The sequence below is a fragment of the Neofelis nebulosa genome, chromosome 11 (genome assembly GCF_028018385.1).
Source record: "Neofelis nebulosa isolate mNeoNeb1 chromosome 11, mNeoNeb1.pri, whole genome shotgun sequence".
Classification (NCBI taxonomy): Eukaryota; Metazoa; Chordata; class Mammalia; order Carnivora; family Felidae; genus Neofelis; species Neofelis nebulosa.
In genome coordinates, this window is record NC_080792.1 from 88,536,535 (window position 1) to 88,556,678 (window position 20,144).

At 42.0% G+C, this 20,144-nt stretch overlaps 1 protein-coding gene across 14 annotated transcripts in view; it reads right to left on the reverse strand.

The window, feature by feature from the left end:
• Window positions 1-20,144, reverse strand: part of CLIP1 (CAP-Gly domain containing linker protein 1) — a 127,440-nt gene that overhangs the window by 101,487 nt on the left and 5,809 nt on the right. The window contains exon 1 of one of the 14 annotated variants that reach the window (XM_058691337.1): window positions 9,440-10,176. The exons of the other annotated variants lie outside the window; for them this stretch is intronic. The gene's annotated coding sequence lies outside the window, so the exon portion shown is untranslated. Of the gene's footprint in view, window positions 1-9,439; window positions 10,177-20,144 lie in introns of those variants that run through there. 14 annotated transcript variants of the gene reach the window in all.

Below are 20,144 nucleotides of genomic sequence, written 5' to 3' on the forward strand. Positions count from 1 at the left end.
GACAGGAAGCCATCAAAATCCTCAAGGAGAAAGCAGGCAAAAAGCTGTTTGACCTCAGCCGCAGCAACTTCTTACTCAACATGTCTCCAGAGGCAAGGGAAACAAAAGCAAAACTGAACTATGGGACCTCATCAAAATAAAAAGCTTCTTCACAGGAAGGAAACAATCAGCAAAACTAAAAGGCAACCAGCAGAATGGGAGAAGATATTTGCAAATGACTAATAAAGGATCAGTAACCAAACTCTATACAGAACTTCTCAAACTCAACACCCAAAAAAACAAATAATCAATCCAGTGAAGAAATGGGCAAAAGTCATGAATAGACATTCCTCCAAGGAAGACATCCAGATGGCCAACTGACACATGAAAAAATGCTCAACATCCATCATCAGAGAAACACGCACCAAAACCACAATGAGATACCACCTCACACCTGTCAGAATGGCTAACTTTAACAACTCAGGCAACAACAGATGTTGGTGAGGATGCAGAGAAAGAGGAACTCTCTTGCACTGCTGGTAGGAAGGCAAACTGGTGCAGCCACTCTGGAAAACAGTGTGGAGGTTCCTCAAAAAACTAAAAATAGAACTGCCCTATGACCCAGCAATTGCACTACTAGGTATTTACCCAAGGGACACAAGTATGCTGTTTCGAAGGGGCGCATGCACCTCAATGTTTATAGCAGCGCTATCAACAATAGTCCAAGTATGGGAAGAGCCCAAATGTCCATCGATGGATGAATGGATAAAGATATATACACAACACATAATATATATAATGGAGTATTACTAGGCAATCAAAAAGAATGAAATCTTGCCATTTGCAACTATGTGGATGGAACTGGAGGGTATTATGCTAAGTGAAATTAGTCAGAGAAAGACAAATATCAAATGACTTCACTCATATGAGGACTTTAAGGTAAAAAAACAAATGAACATAAGGGAAGGGAAGCAATAATAATATAAAAACAGGGAGGGGGACAAAACATAAGACACTCTTAAATATAGAGAACAAACAGAGGGTTACTGGGGGGCGTATGGGGGGGTGGGCTAAATGGGTAAGGGGCATTAAGGAATCTACTCCTAAAAACATTGTTGCACTATATGCTAACTTGGATATAAATTTAAAACTAAATTAGTTTTTTTAAAAAAAGTAGGGATGGGAGACCTAAAACTGATCCAAATCACCTGAATTTATAAAAAAAAAAAAAAAGAGTTGGATGTTCAACTGAGGCACCCAGGTGCCCCATTTTTAAAGCCAGTCACATTACTTATAATCTCAATTTCCAAACCATAATACTGCAACAGACTATACACTAACCCCCAGAATCCTATATTTACATCATTGACTAATGCCATAGTTCCAGTATTTTTTCAAGCGAAGAACCATTTGTAAAATACTTATCGCTAAAACTCACTTCTGAACAAAGATAGCTACTATTTTGCTAGTACATTCTCAAATGGGAGATGCAGGGAGGGATCCAGGACACATAGATGGTTCGGTGGCACCAACTCTTCTGGTTCTCTTCTCATTAAAAGGTTTACATTTCACTTAACTGGAAGCTTTGTTGCTAAACATCAACACGAGAGGAACAGGGCTTTGTTCTTTTCCCTGTGTAACCTACAGGTTTACTTTGAGAGACAAAAAAAAAAAAAGTCAGGCCTCAAGCAACAATTTTGAAGCAGATTAATATCCTAGTTCGTGATGTAACTCTGAGATCTGACCTAAATAACAAATTTTAAAAGGACAAGGTATTTATTTCAGGGAAGCAAATAACCTTAGAAGACTTATCCTCTTTCGTATTTCCCAAAAAGAAGTGTGCTTTGCATGTTGTGAGAATGTCAGCTTTACTCCAAGTTAGTATTCCAGAAAGTAGAAATACTCTCCTCCACCCAACAAAAAAATGTGTTCTACCCTCTGGGAAATCAAGATTTGGTACACATTTGTTGAGTGTGTTAGATGTTAGATACTGGAAAAGATCAGCACCTAGGGAAGTTCCAAGTGATTAGGATAATGCCAGTACATAGTAAGCACTGAAACAGCTATTATTTCTAAGAATCCAAGCACCCCACTTTCCTATCAGATAGAATTTCTCTTGCTACACAGTATTTTAACAGGAAATTACATAAATGTCAGTCTTTCATTCTGAACAGATTTCCAGAAATGGTGGTTACAGTTCAAGACAACACCCTTCTCAAAATACAGAACAATAAGCTTACTGTACTTTTTTTTAAAGAGAGAGCATTTTTTTAATGTTTATTTATTTTTGAGAGAGACAATGCACACGCTACTGGGGGAGGGCCAGAGAGAAAGGGGGACAGAAGATTCCAAGTAGGCTCTGCGCTGACAGCAATGAGCTGGATTCGGGGCTAGAATTCACAAACCATGAGATCATGACCTGAAGAAATCAGACGCTCAGCTGACTGAGCCACCCAGGTGCCCCTGCAGTTACTCCTTTTTTTTTTTTTTTAATTTTTTTTTTTAGTTTAACGTTTATTTATTTTTGGGACAGAGAGAGACAGAGCATGAACGGGGGAGGGGCAGAGAGAGAGGGAGACACAGAATCGGAAGCAGGCTCCAGGCTCCGAGCCATCAGCCCAGAGCCCGACGCGGGGCTCGAACTCACGGACCGTGAGATCGTGACCTGAGCTGAAGTCAGATGCTTAACCGACTGAGCCACCCAGGCGCCCCTGCAGTTACTCCTTTTAATAAGCTATCTCTGCCTCATAAAAACATCCAGATAAAGATAAAAATTGCTTTTAGGAAAAAAACCAATGGGTTAATTACCAAGACCTTGGAAAGAAGAAAAATCAAAATAAAAACATGACTAATCGATGCCAAGGTCGGAAGTGAAGCCAGAGCCATCTAACACTATGCAAAGCACAATGAGCAAGTACTGTTTCAAGTGCCCCAGGAAACTACCAAACTGTCATTGTAAGATGCCTCCGGGATCACTCCCCCTCTGCTATGACTGACCCACTACCATTCAGACCCCACCTGGATAACCCTTCCATGAAAGAGATCTTGCAGAGGGAATAGGAATTCGAAAAAGATTCAGGGTGCCGGGTGGCTCGGTCAGTTAAGCATCTGACTTCAGCTCAGGTCATGAGCTCATGGTTCTTGGGTTTGAGCCCCATGTCAGGGTCTCTGCTCTCAGTGCAGAACCTGCTTTGGATCCTATGTCTCCCTCTCTCTCTGCCCCTCCCCCATTCGTTCTCTTTCTGTCAAAAATAAATTTTAAAAAAGTTTTTAAATCAAATATTCAGTTCCATTCTCCCTGCATAAGAATATATCTTGAAAACACAGAAATGTTTGTAATAATGAAAACTAATCTAAAGCAGTTAAATGTCCCTGTAGCTAAAATTCACTTCAAATTTGCAGTTTCAAGTTTCTATAACCTATGTTTACAGGATGGCTCATTTCTAAGAAGCTGTCTCAAAGACGTCCCAGTTAAAGAGAGACATTTGAAAGGGAACATACGTAGAGGACCCATAAAGGGCTCCTAGTCTCAAAGAAAGTCAATGTTTTAAGACTGTAAGTCCTACGTGTTTAAGAAAATTGGGACATATGGCTGTTACAGAGGGAAATACATAGGACAACACTTTAAAGAGAAATCTACTTCAAAAAATGCAATGTTGAGTCTAATACTGACATGCTTTCCAAGAGGACAAAGCAGTAACAAAAATTTTTTTGATCGCCTAATAATCTCTCAACATGGCTTACAGAATCAAAGTTAGAAGAGTCCCAATACCTACTTTAAAAAAGATGGAAGGGTTAATTTATCAAGTGCTTGCACCTACTATATAGGAAGAACAGGTTTTTGAAGTTTTTGTTTAAAGGAGGACAGGGGCGCCTGGGTGGCTCAGTCAGTTAAGTGTCTGACTTTGGCTCAGGTCATGATCTCGCAGTCTGTGAGTTCAAGCCCCACATCAGGCTCTGTACTGACAGCTCAGAGCCTGGAGCCTGTTTCAGATTCTGTGTCTCCCTCTCTCTCTCTGACCCTCCCCCATTCATACTCTGTCTCTCTCTGTCTCAAAAATAAATAAACGTTAAAAATTAAAAAAAAAAATAAATAAAGGAGGACAATACTTAAGAAATTCTATGTGTGTGTTGGGAACGCAAGCTGGTGCAGCCACTCTAGAAAACAGTATGGAGATTCCTCAAAAAAACAAAAATAGAACTGCCCTATGACCCAGCAATTGCACTCCTAGGTATTATCCAAGGGATACAGGTGTGCTGTTTCGAAGGGACACATGCACCCCAATGTTTATAGCAGCACTATCGACAATAGCCAAAGTATGGAAAGAGCCCAAATGTCCATCGATGGATGAATGGATAAAGAAGATGTGGTGTATATATACAATGGAATACTATTCGGCAATCAAAAAGAATGAAATCTTGCCATTTGCAACTATGTGGATGGAACTGGAGGGTAATATGCTAAGTGAAATTAGTCAGAGAAAGACAAATATCATATGACTTCACTCATACCAGGACTTTAAGATAAAATACAAATGAACATAAGGGAAGGGAAGCAAAAATAATATAAAAACGGAGGGGGACAAAACATAAGAGACTCATAAATATGGAGAACAGAGGGTTACTGGAGGGAGTATGGGACAGGGGATGGGCTAAATGGGTAAGTGGCATTAAGGAACCTACTCCTGAAATCATTGTTGCACTATATGCTAACTAATTTGAATGTAAATGTTTAAAAAAATTTTTTAAAAAAGAAAATTCTATGTGTTGACCATCAGAGACTATACTTCTGGGCATTTGTGTGAAGCAACGCTTTCTCTTCCAACTCCAACTAAAACCAGTACAAAGAGCAAAACAATATATTCAAAAACAAATGATGACAACTTCTCTGTTGTGATGCGTCTGAATTCAAGCAAGCCTCTCGGTCATAATTTATACAAAGTCTGATCACCAAGTCTAATCATTTCAAATTGTTTCTATCTTCAGCATCAGGGCAAGTTTTCAAACAACAAAAATGTCAGGACTATTTGCAGGAAACGGAAAAACTGATAAATTACATAGCAAATAGAGCCACTGATTAACCACATACCCATTCACAGTAAAATCCTTCTGCTCTACTACTGAGTTTTCTGTTTTTAAATGTCCTGCCAGAGGAGATTTTTAAATAATGATTTTCTTACCATTATAGAGCTTCAGTAAAATATAGAGGGCCTACCACTAATGTCTTTATTTTTTTAATCTACAGAAGTCGCAGGAAAGTCAGTACCATCTACCAATATGAGACCATCTGGTACCTCATCGTGTCTGTAGAATCAGGCCAGGTCTCGGCTCATATCCTGCCAAAAGTTGCACAAACATCTTGAGCAACCCTGCCTGTGAGGTCATGAGGATGATATCACAAAGAGGAACTCTGATGTAGGTCTACCTCTAGGATGCAACCTCACCACCTTAAAGAAAACCCTGAAGGTTCTAGATCCCTGAATCTGGAGCTGATGACAAGAAATGCAGAGGGCTCTCCCACCTCAGGTGAGTAACACCTTTCTGCACTGCTGACCAGGATAAACAGTGCAGGTACGTAGGGAAAAGCACATCCACCCAAGTTCTCAGCTCAGCCCCAGAAACACATTCATATATACTTCAAGCTGGTAAGTTTTAATTCTGGCTCATTTTCAAACACCTTTTCTTAGTATTCTCTCCTGCAAAATTAAGCAGTTCTTAAGAATTCTAAAAACTGAGTAGGAAGCAGATCATAAACTTAAAATGTTATTTCTGCCTTGACAATCTAACTTCACCAGCCCCAATTTTTACTCTATTCACTAAGAGGAGATTATGATGTGCAAACTAGAAGTTCATTTTGGGTTTGTTTTCTTTTTAACGTTTATTTATTTTTGAGAGACACAGACAGAGCATGAGAGGGGGAGGGGCAGAGAGAGAGGGAGACACAGAATCCGAAGCAGGCTCCAGGCTCTGAGCTGTCAGCACAGAGCCCAATGCGGGGCTCGAACTAACTATCCATGAGATCATGACGTGAGCGGAAGTTGGACACTCAACTGACTGAGCAACCCAGGCGCCCCTAGAAGTTCATTTTGAAAATGCCAAAAGCGTAAATAAAGCCTCACCACAGCTCTGCAATGGTGTATTTTTTGCTAAGAAAAGGCAAAATTGCCAGGCCATTGGTAACTGTTGTAGCTTCGCCCTCTGATGAATTTTAGAGTTCACAAGTCAGCACAAAGTAAGAATTAGTATTTAAAAAAAAAAAAAAAGCCTGGGTGACCCAGTCGGTTAAGCGTCCGACTTCAGCTCAGGTCATGATCTCACCACTTGTGTGTTCCAGCCCTGCATCGGGCTCTGTGCCGACAGCACAGAGCCTGGAGCCTGCTTCAGATTCTGTGTCTCTGTCTCTCTCTCCCCCACCCCAGCTTGCACTTTGTCTTTCTCAAAAATAAATAAAACATTAAAAAAAAAAGAATAAAAATTTAGGGGTGCCTGGGTGGCTCAGTTGGTAGAGCATCTGACTTTGGCTTCAGTCATGATCTCACGTTTCAGGAGTTTGAGCCTGAGTGCTGACAGCTCAGAGCCTAGAGTTTGCTTCAGATTCTGTGTCTCCCTCGCTCTCTGCCCCTCCCCACTCATGCTCTGTCTCTCTCAAAAATAAACGTTACAAAAATAAACTGTTATTTCTAAGCAGCTAAAAACTCTTGAATTCGGGGCACCTGGGTGCCTGAGTCAGTAAAGCATTAGACTCGATTTCAGCTCAGGTCATGATCTCACAGTTCATGAGATAAAGCCCCACACTGGGCTCTGTACTGAGAGCATGAAGCCTGCTTGGAATTCTCTCCTTCCCTCCCTCCCTCTCTCAAAATAAATAAACAAACTTAAAAAAAAAAAAAAAAACTCTTGAATTGGAAGGAAATGTAACAAAGAATTAATAATCATCTCCAGGTGATGGGATTATTGGTAGTTTTTGTCTCTTTTCTGTGTTTCCTTGGGTTTCTCAAATTTTATTTAATGAATAGATGTAATTTCTTGAGAAGGAAAAAACACTAATGATTTTTAAGGCCACAGTAAAATGGCCTGAACCACAAAGAAAACACCCTGCTGTGCTGCTTCCACACAGGAACATAAATGCAGCACACAGGGCCAGCATGAGAGGTGCATATGCACACCCACACAGTGGCTAGGTGTTCACCAAGCTGATTTGTCCTCCTGGAGTCACAGACCACATTTCCCAGCTCCCTTTGCAGCTAGCATGGTCACATGACTGAGTTCTAGCCAATGGGCTATGAAGACACGTGGCCCATCGGTCACTCCTAGGCCTAGCCCCTACTATCTTCCCCTATGCAGTCCCCCATCCTGGCCCTCTGATGGCCTGATGGAGGCGAACTGGGCCACCACAAAAGCATGGCCTGAGGATCGTGGGGTCACAACACAGAAGAAGCCTGGATCTCTGAATCACTTCTCCCGTTCGCCCATCAGTAAAAACCCACCCTGGACTTTCCCATAACTGAAAATGAACTTCTACCTGTTTCAGAGCACCTGTGTGCCTCAGTTGGTTGAGTGTGCGACTTCAGGTCATGATCTTGTGGTTTTTGACTTCAAGCCCCACCTCAGGACCTCTGGCCGTCAGCAGAGCCCGCTTCAGATCCTCTCTCCCTCTCTCTCTCTGCCCTTCCCCCACTCATATTTTCTCTCTCTCTTTCTCTCTCTCCCCCTTACTCCCCCCTCCCCTCTCTTTCTCAAAAATAAACACTGGGGAGCCCAGTTGGCTCGGTCAGTTGGGCATCTGACGCTTGGTTTTGACTCGGGTCATGATCTCACAGTTCGTGAGTTCAAGCCCCACACTGGGCTGATGGCATGGAGCCTGCTTGGGATTCTCTCTCTTTCTGCACTCCCCTGCTCACACTCACTCTCTCTCTCTCTCTCTCTCTCTCTCTCTCTCTCTCAAAATAAATGGATAAACTTAACTGGTCTTTAAAAATAAATATTTTTTTTAAAAAACCTTCTACCTAATTACTAAAATTAATGGGGTCTGTCACAGAAGTTAGCTCTTCTTAATGTGGTAACAAAGATAAAAACTCTGCTTTAGAATCATCTCGACCAAGTCAACTCAGAGAAATTTTTAGGATGCGGTGCCTGGGTGGCTCAGTCGATTGAGCAACTGACTTTAGCTCAGGTCATGATCTCACAGTTTGTGGGCTTGAGCCCCATGTTGGGGTCTGTGCTGACAGCATGGAGCCTGCTTTGGATTCTCTGTCTCCCCCTCTCTCTGCCCCCTCCCATTGGCAAGCATGCTCTCTCTAAACATTTTTAGGATAAGCACTTGAGATAGAAATACTTCACACCACAAGAGCATAATTCTATGAATAATAAATAAAAGTACCATGTTTTCTTAAAAGCAAAAAGACATTTTACTGGCAAGGGCAAAATAGGTGTAAAAAATACAAGTCTGACTACAGCACGCTTAAAGTTATGTGAGCTATGACTGATGAGTTGACAACTTGTTCGGTTAGATGACAGCAGTATTCTACTTCTGTGCACATTTGAAATTCTCCATAATATAAAGTTTTTATTATAGGAGGCATTTTAGTAATGTCTAAACTCCGCCTTCTCCCTTATAACCTAAAAAAAGCTTAAGCAATTTACAGAAACAAGAGACTCCTTAAAATAAGCAATTCCCAAAAATAAGCATGGTATAAACCATGTTCAAATGAAAGCAATAATGTTCTTCATAATTCTCTGACTCTTTTAAGGCTTAGTTTACTTATTTTTGTTTTATTGTTGTTTTTATTTACTGCTATAAAAAATGTTATGACTTAAAAAAATAAAAGTATCAACCGAGAGACTGGGAAATTAACATGTGGATTCCGTCCCAGCTGGATGACCTTGCACTAGCATTTAACCCCTTTCCAGACCTCAGTATCCTCAGTTAGAACTGGAGGTTACTAAGTAAAACCCATTTCCAACCCCACCTTTTGTGGTTTGACTATTTCGGATTTCAAATCCAAACTCCCTAAGTGAAAGGGCAAGGATCCAAAGTGAAAGGAAAGCCACAGTGGCTGTAACTTTGCCAAAGTAAGAGTACCCTGCCACCTGTGAAGAGAAGCCTCCTCTGATAAGATCGGCTCCCGCAAGCTCGGCACGCCTGGCACCCTCCAGGAGGGCATCGTGTCTTCCCCGGCAAATCACACCCCATGCTGCCCCTGGTCCCCTCGAGGCGCACTTCGCCCCACGAGCCAAACAAAAATCCTCCTTTATTTACTAACTCTGGAAATTCCGTCAGGAGGCAAAGGAGAGCCGAAGAACCTGCAATGAGGTTACTCTGCCAGGAGAGGGAGTCGGACGCTGAGCCTCTGGAAACCGGCTGCGTGCTAAGGACAGAGGCATCTGGAGACCCAGGTTTCAACTCTGCTCTGCTGGGGACGGGGAGGAAACCCAGCACCAGACAAGTTACATGACTTACCTAGAGACAGCTGCACTCGGAGATTTCCGCGCTGCCTTTTAATTCTAAAATGATCAAAGTTCACAAACTTAATAACAGAAGGGAAGGGGAAAGAATGTCTGAGAGTAATGGAAAGTCTAGTTTGATAGGTTTCTGAAGCTCACTTTCAAGTCAAGCTTGAGAGTAAAATTCAAAGGCTGTGTTCTAATATCATATTCCGGAATCTGGGAGGTCCATTCACAGCTTAATCCTGTCCCCTGGAGTCATGGTTATGTAAGTGTCCGTTGTATGCTGTGTCACTCGCTGTCCCCACCCCCAACACGGGAGATGCAGTGTAACCTGAGCTGATCTGCTTCAGCCACTGAACACGCTTACACAACACTCTGGTAGCTTTCCAAACTGTTCGTATTTCCACCAAAGAAAGGCAAGTCATTCGATTTTCCCCCATTTCAGTTTCATTCACCTTCACATCTATGTACAGAAAAAAAACTGGAAAAGATGAAACTGAAGAACATTTACATATTTTCTTCAATTCTTGAGTAAAACAGGAAAGGTCAAGTATTTCAACTGCGAAGACGACCATCAAAACCCCATCAATAAGCTGATGGGCCTGTGTGGGGCCAATTTAACACATCTCCTTTCCTGGCTGACCTGAGCTTACACTCTTGGGGTGGGAACTGCACAGTCACGCCTCGCACCCCGAGGATGGTCTGTGTTTGCACCACCCTGAGCATTCCCCTGGGGCAGGGCTTCTGGGACGTTCTCTAAAAGAATTCAAGCAGATGCATCACCTCCTCGTGGGGTCCTTCCTGACCACTGTCCCTGCCCTACCGCCTCCTCCTCTGCACTACACCAGCCACTGGGAGCTCTTCTATTACTGAACGATGCATCACACTCCTGTCTCGTCCTCATAGCATGCGATGACTAAGTTCCTCATGGTCAGGGGTAAGATCTGTCTTTGCATCCAAAGGACCTAAGAAAGTACCCGGTACGCAGTAAGAGTACAAAAAAGTTCTGAACTGACTCAACATCCAAACAAGAACCCGTAAAATGACACGATACTGCAGTTTTCAAACTAAAGCATCAAGTGATTCTGTCTCACTTTCTCTAAGCCTTTGACAAAGATGACAGGAATAGAGAATTTCCCAGCCCAGGGGCTTCTTTTAAAAGTAGCCCAACAACGCTACGGGCAAACTATTCGATTACTACCTCCAGTGAGTGGAACATCACAGTTTTAAGTATCAAGTTAGATCATTACCTATGTTGACAGTACCATACTTTCTAGACCAGCACTAGTGTGATAAAAGTATAATGTGAGACAAATGTATAATTTTCAATTTTCTAGTAACAGAATTTGGAAAACTAAAAACACCTGAAATAACATTTTATTTAACCAAATATATCCAAAATAATTTTTCAAAATGTCATCAGTATTAGCATTATTAATAAGCTGTATCACATTACTTTTTTTCCTACTAGGTCTCTGAAACCCTTTGTGTATTTTCATATTTAGAGCACATCTCAGCTTGGACTTAGCACATTTCAAGTGCCCAACCGCCCTATGTGGCTTGTGGCTACTGGACTGTACAGGTCTAGAATACGTGCTTAAGGCAAAATACAAAGTAAGTAGCCTTCCTCTTGGCACTGATAATAAAGTTGCCAGGTGCCCCAAATCTCCCCGTGTGTGCAATATTCACCTTCCTAACTCCTAACATATGTGAGGAAAAGAAAAAATGTAAAATCTTGAATATAAAACTGAGTAATTTTATCGTTAAGAGGGGTAAGCATCTGCAGTAACAGGATCTTTAAAATATGTTTGACCGGGGATACGTAATGTAGAAAGAGGTCTTGCTTATAGCACGAGGCACTGGCCAGCAAACCTGATAGCTCAATACTACGAGTTTGAAAATAACCCACACGGGGCGCCTGGGTGGCGCAGTCGGTTAAGCGTCCGACTTCAGCCAGGTCACGATCTCGCGGTCTGTGAGTTCGAGCCCCGCGTCAGACTCTGGGCCGATGGCTCGGAGCCTGGAGCCTGTTTCCAATTCTGTGTGTCTCCCTCTCTCTCTGCCCCTTCCCCGTTCATGCTCTGTCTCTCTCTGTCCCAAAAATAAATTAAAAAAAAAAAAAAAAAAACGTTGAAAAAAAAAATTTAAAAAAAAAAAAAAAAAAAGAACCCACACAAAACTCAAAGCAAAGCACAGACACTACAGACAGTACTGAGTTACATATGAAAATTTAATAAGCGTGTCTCGAGATACACGAGAGGAACCGGAGAATCACTGACTGGCAGGTTTAAGGCCAATGCGCCCGGAGCAGCATTTCAAGTACAAAGAAGGGAGTGAGAGCATTTTTCTACTGAAGCAGCACAGCACCGCGCTTGCTGCCCTCTGGACGGCAGGAAACCAAGGCAGAGGCGAGCAACGGCCGGTAGGAACACACGGAAAGGGAGGCTCGGAGACTGGAGGGCAAAACCGCAGGGCAGTAAGTAAGGGTGCACCCGCAGCGTCAGCTACTCATTTCTTACTAATCTGGTATTTTTTTCCCCCTCACCTTTAGTAAACTGTCTGACTTTGTTAAAATTTTTTTTTTCAACGTTTTTTATTTATTTTTGGGACAGAGAGAGACAGAGCATGAATGGGGGAGGGGCAGAGAGAGAGGGAGACACAGAATCGGAAACAGGCTCCAGGCTCCCAGCCATCAGCCCAGAGCCTGACGCGGGGCTCGAACTCACGGACCGCGAGATCGTGACCTGGCTGAAGTCGGAGGCTTAACCGACTGTGCCACCCAGGCGCCCCTAAACTGTCTGACTTTGAAACAGTCTAGCGGCTATAGTTTAAGATTTAAGATCCAGAGGTGCCTGGGTGGCTCAGTCGGTTAGGCGTCTGACTTCGGCTCAGGTCATGATCTCGTGGTCCATGAGTTCGAGCCCCACATGGGGGCTCTGTGCTGACAGCTCGGAGCCTGAAGCCTGCTTCGGATTCTGTGTCTCCCTCTCTCTCTGCCCCTCCCCTGCTCATGCTCTGTCTCTCTCAGTCTCAAAAATAAATAAAAACATTAAAAAAAATCTCTCACATTTTCACTTTTGAGAAACTCTGTTAATCTTCTGAATGAAGACACGGAACGCTGGTCAGGGGACAGAGAGCATCTCCTCCAGAGCAGAATGTCACGAGCAAGCGCGTGAGAGTCAGTATGAACTGACGATGAGTGTGACACGAGCTGCTGAAGGTCCTCATTGGTTCCGGCCTCCCAGAAGCCTGCCCCTTGAGCACAGGGAAAATGTGCAAGGTGTCACCAAACACAGTTGAGGGCACAGGCCACAGAAGACCCACTGCTTCAAATCAGTGCAGTAACAAGTGAGGTAAACTAGAGAGAAGAGCAAGCAGGGTTCCGGAGCCATTTGGTTTCAGCAGCAACCAGCTGGTTGGCCTAACGGCCAACAGGATCTTAAACATGAGACGTAAGTCTATGGAGGCTGGTGCCTGCGATGACAGGGACGCTCCAAACCGCCCCTCTGTTGAGCCCGCCATCTCCAGCGGAGGATTAAAAGACTCGGGAATAATGAAAACACCAGCCAGGAGAAAAGGCCATGCAGCCCTGTCAGAAATTAATACACGCGAGAAGAGAACAATTTTCCGAAGTGGAAAGAAAAGAAAGAGAATCCATCTCCCTGAGAGCTGACTCTGTCTTTCCAAGGCATATGCCTAAAAGGGTGGAGCAAGGTCTCAAATTTGCTCAGGAGGCCAGAGCCTCTGAAAACAGTGGTGTTCTTCACAGAATATCATGAAATACTGAGACACAGTACAAAAAAATGTTTAATATATAGTAGCATGAGCCTAAGACTTAGAGAAAACAAAATACACAACACCTAACTTTTTCAATAAGCCAGAGTCAAACAGCTTTAAAATTAGCATAAAGATTCAAAATACAAAGTGCATATCTCTAGCAAGGATAGAGTACAAGAGATAAAAGATAAGTAAATAGCGTAGTCACTGTTTGTTGATCAATGTGAAAAGCACATTTAGACACTAAAGGACACAGGGTCCTTTAGGGAGGGTCAGAAGATTCATTGATGCCTTAATTCAAAAGGTGCCATAAGGAAGTTGTACTTCCCATCTCTAACTGGTAGAGGCCTTACAAAGCAATTTATGAAATCAGTCTACCAATCTCAAGTGTTGGTTTGAGAGGATCATACAATAAGATACTAATGCAGAAACTTTTACCACATCTCTCCATTCGAAGTCAGAAGTAGAATATAAGCGATTCAAGACTCAGTTCAGGATGTCTGCTGAATGAAGTCAGAACAGGGTATCGATAGACAGACATGACCATTTCAAAAATTATTCTGTGCTTAAAAAGTGTGTATTTTTAAGACTCAACGTATGAAATAGGGCACAATACAGTGGCGCCCAGAACTTCACAGTCTATAGCAGTTTTAAAAAGGAGAAGGAGGGGTGGGGCTCCTGGGTGGCACAGTCGGTTAAGCGTCCGACTTCAGCCAGGTCACGATCTCGCGGTCCGTGAGTTCGAGCCCCGCGTCAGGCTCTGGGCTGATGGCTCGGAGCCTGGAGCCTGTTTCCGATTCTGTGTCTCCCTCTCTCTCTCTGCCCCTCCCCCGTTCATGCTCTGTCTCTCTCTGTCCCAAAAATAAATAAAAAACGTTGAAAAAAAAAAAAAAAAAGGAGAAGGAGGGGTATGAAATCCAACCAAGGCAAAGAGATCTGGAGCATTAGGTGATTTTTCTAGAAGATGAAACTCTGTGCCATGATGCAACCGCCTGTAATTACGAATGCCTTTACACAGCTCAGTTTGAGTGAAGATTTACGTTCTTGCTACTTAAACAGAAAATAAGCAGCCTCCCAAAGTTCTTCCATCTGCAAAAGAATTTTTTTTAAAAAGGGAACATGGAAAGCTGAATAAATTAAGCTATTCTCATTTACACAAGTTTCTACAAAATTCCTATGACTCTGTAACTCTAATACCACCAGCTCAGAGGCAGATCTTCAAAGGGACAAAAATTACTAGGCCTGGTTGGTATCTCCCAGAAGAACTTAATAGGTCGAGAGCAGTCAATTATACTAATGTGTCAAAAGGAGCAAATGTGCTTAAAATTTTAGCATCAGAAGAGACCTTAGCAATCTAGTTCAACTTCCTCATTTTACCACTGAGGAAATGGATTCTACAAAGTGAAATCACTTTTTTTTTTTTGAACATTTACTTATTTTTGAGAAAAACAGAGACAGAGTGCAAGTGGGGGAGGGGCAGAAAGAGAGGGAGACACAGAAGCGGAAGCGGGCTCCAGGCTCCGAGCTGGTAGCACAGAGCCTGATGCGGGGCTCGAACCCATGAACCGTGAGATCATGACCTGAGCCGAAGTCGGACGCTCAACGGACAGAATCACTCAGGTGCCCTGTGAAATCACTTGTTAAGGTCACTTAACAGTTTAGAACATAAAACCTCAATCTCCATATTAAAGACTCCTGCCCCTCAAGTGTACTGATGAATAAAATCTCTGATCTGTTATATACAGTAATGAGATGAGTCAATCCCCAGCCAAGTTAAAACTGGTGTCCCTTTCCAATTTTCACAAAGGAATAAATACTGTTGCTTGCCCTTAAACAGTCTAACATTGCCCATACTAAAAGCAAACACATACCAGCTGTTTGTTCTGAACAAGAAAACGGCACAAAGGTTAACTCACAAAACAATGACTTGCTTACTTGGGTTTTTTTTTCTCTCTTTATAAAAACCTCTCTTGTTTTTACTCTGCAAATAAGCAAGTTTAACATTTACTATAGGTCTTTGGATTCAATGGAAAAAAAAAATCACATTCCTATTTTCAGAGTACTGAGGGATACCTGGCTATTTCAAGAGAAGATACAACTCTACTAATTTTCCTCCCGAATCCGTAAGTTGCTTTTCTGTACAACCATCCTAGATGCTGTAAACAGAGACTAAGACATGGTTTCATTTGGATCTGAACACCAGCCTCATTGTTGGTTATTTTTCCATGCTTAGGCAATCTTCCACAGAGACACAAAGCAGGTTCTATCAGACCTGAGAAGGAAAAATCCCACCTTTGGGGTGCCTGGCTGGCTCAGTCAGCAAAGCATGAGACTCTTGATCTCAGGGTTGTGGGTTCGAGCCCCATGTTGGGTACAGAGATTACTTAAAAATAAAATCTTAAAATAAACATACACACCTTTAATTAAACTCTGGGAAATAAAACTGACAAATATACAAATATAAAACTGACAAACATCACAAATATACAAATATACAAATTTGCCTGAAACTTGGCAAAAGGCACAAGTTCTGACATGAGGAAGAGATGCTTTTCCATGCTGAATATTTAACTCCTCATAAATTACAAGTTCTTCAGTGACAACTGTTCGTTAAAAATGTGCCCTTTAATAATGGCAAGACACTCCTACTCAAATTAACTTCCGAAAACACGGCCAGGAACAAAGGTTTTAATTTTCCACACTGGTAGGTGTGGGTCTTTCCCCCCTTCTGTACAATGAGCAGCCAGGAAGACACAACGGACCGAAGGGAAGGGGAAGAAGACTTCTAACATTCAGTGAGTTTTACACACATTAATTCATTGAATCTGCACGGCAACTACTACACGAAGTGGCTATTATCCCCCATTTACAGATGAGAACACTGAGCTCCAGAAGGTTAAGCACTTTGTAGAAGGTCTTCCATAAAGTAACAGAGCCAGGATCTCTTGTCAGGCAAAAGGGCTGAATTCTTGTTCGTGACCCGACTTCCATTACCACTTCTGGGTTCCCCCAGAGCAGACGGTGTGCCTGTTTCACTCAACTTTGTGTCTCCAACATCTGGGTAGTGCCTCACCACAGCAGGTACTCAGTAAGTGACTGACGGGTACGTAAATTTAAAGATAATTGGCAAACTCCACAACAATAAAAACCCAATTCCAAACCGGGCAAAGGACTTGAATACGCATTTGTTCAAAGACACACAGATGGCCTATAGGCATATGAAGAGATGCTCAACATCACGAATCTTTAGGGAAATGCCAATTAGAATTACAGGGAGACCCACCTCATATCCATTACGATGACTACCACCAAAAAATTAGAAAATAACAAGTGTCGGTAATGATGTGGAAAAATTGGAACCCTGCGCACTGCTGGTGGGAATACAAAATTGTGCAGCCTCTGTGGAAAACAGTACGGTGGTTCCTCAAAAAATTGAAAACAATTACCATACGATCCAGCAATTCTACTTCTGGGTATTTATCCAAAAGAACTGAAAGCAAGGCCTCAAAGCAGTGTTTGTACACCCCCATTCATAGCAATAAGCATAACAGCTGAAACACAGAAGCAATCCAAGCACCTATTGACAGATGAATGGATTAGCAAAATATGGTCTATACATATAACGGATATTATTCAGCCTTAAAAAGGAAAGAGATTCTGACATCTGCTATAACATGGATGAACCTTGAGGACATTAGGCTAAGTGAAATATGTCACTCACAAAAAGACAAATACTTTGTGATTCCACTTATATAAGGTACTTAAAGTCATAGAGGGGTGACTGGGTGGCTCAATCAGTTAAGTATCCAACTCTTGGGGCGCCTGGGTGGCGCAGTCGGTTAAGCGTCCGACTTCAGCCAGGTCACGATCTCGCGGTCCGTGAGTTCGAGCCCCGCGTCAGGCTCTGGGCTGATGGCTCGGAGCCTGGAGCCTGTTTCCGATTCTGCGTCTCCCTCTCTCTCTGCCCCTCCCCCGTTCATGCTCTGTCTCTCTCTGTCCCAAAAATAAAAAAAAAAAAAAAAAAAAAAAAAAAAAAAAAGTATCCAACTCTTGACCTCAGCTCAGGTTATGATCTCACAGTTCGTGAGTTCCAGCCCCACTTCAGGCTCTGCACTGACAGCGCGTGAAGCCTACTTTGGACTCTCTCACTCTCTCTCTCTCTCTCTCTCTCTCTCTCTCTCTCACACACACACACACAATAAACTTAAAAAAATTTTTTTTATTAAAAAAAGTCATATAGACAGAAGGTAGAATGACGGTTGCCAAGGAGAAGGGGAATGGAGATTTAGTGTTTAATGGAGTTTCACTTTTGCAAGATGAACAGAGTTCTGGAAAAGGATGGTGGTTAATGGCTGCACAACAACACTAATGTACTTCATGTACACAAACTGTAAACTTAAAAATGGCTAAGATGGTAAAGTTTACATCACAGGTATTTTACCACAATAAAAACAACTGGGGGAAAAAAGATACTTGGCATTCTTCTGTACACTTTTATGCTAAACAGTAACATACTGTTGTTCTGCACTTTACTTTTAAATTCTGAAAGCCAAAATAAAAGATAATTGGTATATTCTCCAAACAATTGCCCAAATGCCCAATAAGCACATGCAAAGGTGTTCAACATCACTAGCCATGAGGCAAATGCAAATCAAAATAACAATGAGATACCACATTTCACCCTCACGAGAATGACTGTAATCAAAACAAAACAAAAAACCATGAATTGGCAAGGATGTGGAAAAAATGGAACCTCATTCATTGATGATGCTACTTTAGAGAACAGTTCGTGGTTCCTCAAAAGGTAGAGCTCCCATATGAACCAGCAATTCCACTCCTGGGTATATACCCAAGATAAATGAAAACATATGTCCACTCACAAACTTATACACTGATGTTCAGAACAGCATTATTCGTAATAGGCAAAAAGTGGAAACCGACATGTTCATGAGCTGATGAACAACAAAATGTGGTATATCCATGCAATGGAATATAATTTAACCCGAAAAAGGATAAAGTATTGATACAGGTACAACAGAGATGAACTCTGAAAACATTCTGCTAAGTGGAATGAGTCAGTCACATTGTAGGATTCCATTTACGTGAAATGTCCGGAATAGGCAAGTCTATAGAAAGAGAGTAGGGCTGGTGGTACAGGGTTCCTTCTTGGTAGAAAGAAAATATACTAAAATTGATCGTGGTGATAGTTGCACGATCTGCACGAAGAAGATCGTTTACCCAGCAGATTTTCCTGTTTATCACCTACAACCGGGTATTTTTGACCAAACAACAGAAAAAAGACTCACAGACAACTCAGTGATTAGAAAATGCTAAAGACCAACAGGATGAACTCCTCATCAGGGCAGGGAGGCCTTTCCTTGATATAAACTCAAACTCCTTAGTTTTATTTTCTGTTACTTGCCCTCAAAATAGAGAGCAATAGGCTATCTGTTCCTATCTCAACATGCTACCTTTATGCCAATCTAGCCTAGAATGTCTTACCTAAACTACCTCTGCCTCGAAACCCCGGATTTCCATCAATGCCAAACACAAGCGCTAATTCCTACTTGGGAAGCCTTCCTGGATTCCCTCCCATACACACACCCTCAAGCCAAATGAACTGATCGTCTTCCAGGGTCCCGTCCCATCTCACCCACGGTAGCGGTCTCACCTTGCAAGACACAGAGCTGCTTGTACCCAGCAGGGCCTTCAGAGCACTCAACACATGTTTGATGAACGGGCATTTCTGGGGCTCTCCGCCACCCCACAGGACACTTTCTATTAGTCACATCTACCTGAAAAGCTTTTTTATAAACCTAACCATGCACAAAACAAAACAAAACAGACAAGCAGCAATACAGGACTGGCCTTTTTGATGTTCCCTGGCCAGTTTGGTATTTGAAAGCACGAACTCCCTCTGCACTACTGTTACCCCCTGACAAGGTTATCTAGAGCTCTCCAGTTCAACAAAGCCAAATCCCTTGCATCAATACGGCAAACCCCTAGGGTGGCCAGGACAAGTGTCACCCCCATTTTACAGAGCAACAAGCATATAGAGAAAGGCTAAGCAACTTGCCCAAGCTGGGGCTAAAGCAAATCCAGGACCTCAAACTTTTTCACTGTAGTTCTGATTCCCCATGCTGGTTTGTTGAGAGTGCTTCCAGTGAAAAGATTACACTTCTAATGACTTAAAAATAGTAATATAAATCCAGACACACTTTTTTAAGTATTAAAAAAAGCGGGGGGAGGGTGTGTATGTGGCTCTTGATCTCGGGGTTTTGACTCTGAGCTCCATCTTGAGTGCAGCAATTACTCAAAAATAAAATCTTTAAAAAAAAATTTTAAGATAAAAGATGGAAGGACAGACTCTAAAATACTGAAATGATTTTCTCTGGGCAGTAGGATTATAGGTAATTTGCTTTTTTCTGTGTTTTTGTATTATGTGTTTGTTTTATACGTTACGCATTGAATCCACATATTAGAAGACAATATATATTATTAAAATGTTAAGGACCATTTTAAAACCAGTATATACGGAAATATACCTGAGAATATCCGAAAAATAATCACTTCACTGTGATAAATGTTTAGAAAACTTTTTTCTAAAATCTAAAGTTGACTCTGATAATAGCTTCTCAATGTAACAGCCTAGGTAAGCCATATATGCCCTACAACAGAAATCAGCAATATGGTTTCATGATACACACACGTTTTTTCTAGTCACCCATGTGTGAAAGATACTTAGTGATAATAGTTTTCTTTCACTCAGGCCATAAAAAAATTACCAAGCCTATAAAGTTTATTTATTCTACAGTCTGGAAAAGTCTCAATAGGATCCTTCCTGCCTTAAGGTATTAGAACATAATGTCTCCAATAAGAAATCATTCTTAGAGGAGTAAATCAGTTAAGGCAGAGAAGGCAGGAGGTCAAAAGATTTGGTT